A 5648-nucleotide genomic window follows, 5' to 3' on the forward strand; every position below is an offset into this window, starting at 1 on the left:
GAGGTCCTGGATCATCTTCACTATCATTCTGCTGAATTCTTTTTCTGGAAGGTTGCCTATCTCCACTTCATTTAGTTGTTTTTCTGGGGTTTTCTCTTGTTCCTTCATCTGGTACGTAGCCCTCTGCCTTTTCATCTTGGCTATCTTTCTGTGAATGTGGGTTTTGTTCCAGAGGCTGCAGGATTGTAGTTCTTGCTTCTGCTCCATATGGAGGACTTTTAAAAATCCCGATTCTCCAATCTGCATCTCAGACCAGTTAAATTAAAGCCTTTGGAAGTAGAACCCAGGCTGCAGTGTTTTAAAAAGCTCCCCAGGTGATTCCAATATGTGGCCAAGGTTTAAAAACACTGGACTAAAGTTAAGATTTAGACGGGACACAACAGGAGAAATCGTCTCTTTTCCTCCTTCCCCATCCCCATTTAGCCCTTGCTCTAAGCCAAGTGTTCCTGTCGGTTTAGCAAAGAGATCATGTTTGGTTTTCTGGCACAGGCACTGCCAAAATAAGGTGGAAGTTTGATTTCTCAATTTCCTGTCATTGTTTATGTGTTTATTGCCCTTAGAAATTCTTGCAAAGAAAAGAATAGGTGGTGTAAGGCAGTATTCAGGTCTTCTATGTGCCTCATAGGCAAACAACATTTAATAATGCTCCAACACTTAACCGTTATTAAGATGAAGCTGTACCTCCATGCTAGTGAGAATAGAAATGCCACCAACTAAAACAGGACACAGAACAGCTTAGATTAAGGAGAAAGCTTTAAACGGAGCATACTTTCTGTCTCCTCTCTTTATGAACACACATCAGATATTCTTCACTACTTATTCCACACAGTAGTTTTCACCCATTGAGCTCAATGGTTTGCATTTCCCACCCTCCTGCTCAATATTGTACATAAAAGTATCTGACCAGAGGTTTGATTTAGTCCATATTTCATACAAGGAATCAGTAATGGAAAAAAATCCAGAACATTAATTCTCAGTGATGATATCATCAAGAAAGGGAGGGAAATAACATTCTACGGTGTTGGTTTTATTGTAATAATACAGGGCAAGCATTTATCTGAGTGAGGGGCTACAGCTGCTGGATATAAACCACTGTAATAATGAAGGCCAGATTGAATTATCTTCAGCCATGATTAAAGATCAAAGTTTTGTTTGTTTTTAATAAACCCAGTCTTGTTTTTCATTGGCAGAAATGGTTTAGGTTAAGCTAGTGGGCTAAATAGAGAGATGGAAAACTGAAGACCTTTTCAACAAAGTGGCCAAGCAGGAAATATAGGAATGGCCAAATGGATTTGCGCGTGGGTAGCGAGGTGGGTTGGTGTATAGATAAAAGAAGACAGAACCTTTTGAAGGACAGTAAGGGAACGTGATCTGGTCTCCCTTGCTGCCAGAAATAGTATTTTCAAGAATAATCATAATGATAATGTCAGCTATCACTTTTTGAATATCTCCTATATGACAGGTACTGGATTAGATGCTCTAAAACATTTATTTGGCTCATTTGATTATCTGATTTTAATAATAAACTTGTAGGGCAGGTATTGTCTCATTTTTAAAAGAAGGGATCTAAGGTGTACAGATGTTAAGTAATTTGTTCAAGAAATTTATGGGGCTAGAATTTAAGTCTATCTTACTCTTAAAACATACAGCTCTTTTCACAGTACATTGTTCCCTCCAATTAATTTAATGATTCTTCACGTGGGAGTGGGAGTGGATGGATACTCTTACACATCGCTTTGTGAATGTGAGACACTCTCTTCAGAAAAAAAAAAAAAGTGCATTTCCTCCCATGTACAAAATTTTATGAAATTTCAAGGAGTTTCCTGATCACCTAAATCCATATAGAGTTCCACATTAAGAAGCCCATCCCCCAAAACTTAAGTAATGAATAGAGGTGAGAAGGAAAGCAGATAAACAAGAAAAAACAGTAGACAGTTTACGAGGCATTTCCTGGACTTGCTCTGTTTGGAGCAACTGTATTTCTGGAGTTTTGTTCTCTTAAAATTGTCTTTTAAATTAACATGCAATATACATATATTTGCATAATTGCAAGTTAATTCTTTAAAAAACACTATCACCCCAAACTCTCTGGGAAAAAAAAAAAAACACACACCCACTGCCACTTAGACTTCTGTGATGTAATGGTCATTGTCCATTAAAATGCACACCATGCTGTGGCTGTGAAGTGACCTGAGACATACTGGCATCAATACAGGTCATTTCCTGCCCATAGGATCATACTGTCATCACTCTCTCCACAGTAATGGAGCATGCTTTATTACAGTGGAGTGGTTTTGTTTTTAATGGGTGCTCACTGAAAATAATACCTCTTAAAATGTGCTAGTGTCTAGTGTCCTATATTTCTCTTGACTAATTTGAAATAATGCAGTGTTTCATGTACAGACAATCAGTCTATAATGGCCCTGCCCATCATCAGCACCAGGGCATTAACTTTCTCCGCTTTCAAGTGCATCCTTAACATGCACTCAGTGGTTTGTGACTTCTCTTCACCCATTCTGTTCTGCTCTACCCATTCTATTCAATTCTTTCTTCTTTAAGGATGTCTTTCATTTCTGATACCATCCGGATTAATTTGATCAATTTATATTGGAGAAAAATTTCACTTGATATGGACCCCGCAGCCCTTATGAGCAGCTGGAAGGAGGGGAGTGTTTTTAGTCACTGTTGGGGATTTAAGCCATGATCAGTATAAACATAGGAAAAAGGAAAGTGTTAGCTTGGGATTTTGGAATTGCACTTTGTACTATTTGGGGATATTTTGATTAGTGACATTTGTCTGACTTTATATTATCAAAAGACGTTCATGCATTCAACTGACATGTCGAGTTCCTGGTGTGTGTTTGATCCCGTGGAGCATGCTTGCATCAGAAGCCCTGGTGTATTCAAGTAAAATTAAGGGGAGCGCTAGATTAGAAGTCAAAGCACCTGAACTCCAAATTCCATCAACAACCACAGAGCAGAAAGGGCCGCCACTTACTAAACGTTCACTAGGGATCTGGTAAGTGCTTTATAGAACCTATTTCATTTATTGCCAAAAACATACTCTCTCGTATCTTCCAAGATATTTAATATCTTATTTGTAAGAAAAGTATGGAATTGGCTACATTTGAAAGAAACAAGAAATTAGATCCTAATATTTCAGAGTTAGAAAGGCTTTCAGAGATCATTCACCTGCATTTTCTTCTGTTGCAAAAATGGGTAGACTGAGGCCAAGAAGGGAAGTGACTTTCCCAGAGTCAAATACCCAGTCAGCCACAAAACTGGTACCAAAATCCAGGCCTCTTGAGTCTTAATCATGCATCGAATCATTCAATCACAGATGTACTGAGCACTTACTTGGGAGGCATTGAAGATACACATCTATTAGCAATGGGAAAGAAGCACATGGTATTTACATTAGACAGGGGGGACCAGACATTCCATAACTACATAAATAATCACAATTATGGAAAAGTTATACACGGAGAAGTATAGCTCCAAAACTCTCAGGGTATAGGTGGGGAGCAGTGTTCTTTTAACACCACAATGCCTTCAGGTGAACAGTTCCCAAATTCTTTTTCACAGTTCACTAGTTGTACATGATAATCTCAATAAAGGGCTCTGTGGTCCAAAATGTTTGGAGATGCATGATACCAACCCCCTCTCCGGGAAACTCCTAGTGCATAGGCTCTGAGAAGTCCTTCATTTAAAAAATCTGCTCAACCTTTTTCAACACAGATCGTCCCTCTTGAGACATGCAGAACTCCATGTGATGCAGAGAAGTGAAGTGCCTTTCTGCTCTGTCCTAAGGCAGAAAAACCAATGGAAATGTCATAAACACATACAGTTGTAATTGCTAAGTCCTTCACTTTTTAGGGCAATTAGGCATAATACTTCCTTCCATCATCATCATAAAGCCCCTCCTCTCCAACATCTACAAAAATGCACGCGTGTTTTATTCAAAACTTCTTCCAACTCTTACTCTACCTTTTGGAAACTGCTGCCGATGGCTCCATCCATTTCATTGCCATTGGGAAGGAGAGATCCAAGATCATGGGTCTTCAGCTGACAAACGTCATTCAGGTCCTCACAATAATAGTTCTTATCCTGACATTACTCTGTGCCACTATCCTGGAACACAGAATCATGAAGTCTTTTAAGGGGGAGAACCTTCAAGTTCACTTAGCATAACCGGCCCTGACCACAGTAGAGAAAGGTAAACTGAGGGCCCTGATGTTATATGACTTCCCTATGGACCTCTCCCCTCTGTCAGCCCCACCCCTTGGACTGTCTCATGGGGAGTCATCATTCCAATGTCAGTCGACATTTCTTTTTCCCCGAAGTTTGTATTACATGCACCCCTTTTGTGCTCTCACAGTATTCTATACTTTCTGAAATGTAATCTTTAGCCTGTAAGAAAACTGTGTGTTTAAGGCTATGTCCCCACTAGAAACTCCATGAGACAAAGGTCCATTATCTGTCATGTTCTTGTCATTCCCACAGAGCCTAGCACAGCATGTGGCCCTGGAGTCATGTGACTCTTAACATTAATAGAATGAGTTGTAAAATGTCTAAGATCACTTAGTGAAGAATGGCTAAGACAAAAGTATTTTGATTCCATATTCAGTGTTCTTTTCAATAAACCTTGTTGTCCCTGACTCCTGTGTCCAGATATGAGGAAGGTCTAGGGACAGACATTTGCAGATGAGGTGAGAGAACTTTCATTCTCAAGGAGGTTGATGTTCAATCTCAGCCAGGTTCAATCAAACCCTGCAAAAAACAGAAAGCAGAAACAAACTGGATTGAAAAGGGATCTGAGCATAGGGCATGTGTCTCATTCTAGCTAATCAGCATGATTCCCCACACAATTATTATATGAACATCTGACAAAATTCAGGCCAGCAAGAAGGGAGGAGCGGTTTGCAGAGAGTTTCTGGGCAAGCCTGACTGTACTTCTCAGAGAGAATCTCTAGATACGGGTGAGGAGACATATCGCCCCGGACCTTCTGATAGTCAATTTATGGACAAGAAATGGGGTCAGCTTTAGGATGAAGTCCACATTGTAGAAGGCAAAGCAAATAAACAAGAAGAAACCAGGGCCTTGATGACACCATAGAGTCAGTGAATCACACCAAACTGAAATCCACCCTACTTCTGAGCTAGCCAATATGATTTTCTGTTCCTCACAAAAAAAACTTCTTCCCTTTTATATGCCAATTCTATTCTATTCCTTGGCTCATGGCTCCCAAAGTAGTTCTATTTATGTTCAGAGACTTTTAAATTCTTGCTCAAGTACTATTTTTTCAGTTTCTAGCCCTAATCCCTATTTCAGAGGTGTCTGAACAAAATGCATCATGGTGGCATGGGCCAGTGGCCATTCCATCCGTTGTCATCTTTCTGATCCCTTTCTGACCTCCCCAGAGTCTCCTCCTTCTGCTTCAGCCAATACTAGATGTTCCTATGAACAGTAATTCATGTAAATAGATGCCCACTTCATTCACTTACTGAAATGTTTCTCTAATAAGTATCTGTCTCCCTGGGTTGAACCCACATGGATGTGTGAGACCTCTAAGTTCCAATAACTTGGCTGGAAAAGAGGCCCCTGGTCCTTGCTCCCTACAAGGACCCCATGAGAGAAAATAACATTT

Source organism: Physeter macrocephalus, chromosome 9 (genome assembly GCF_002837175.3).
Source record: "Physeter macrocephalus isolate SW-GA chromosome 9, ASM283717v5, whole genome shotgun sequence".
In the NCBI taxonomy this organism is placed as follows: Eukaryota; Metazoa; Chordata; class Mammalia; order Artiodactyla; family Physeteridae; genus Physeter; species Physeter macrocephalus.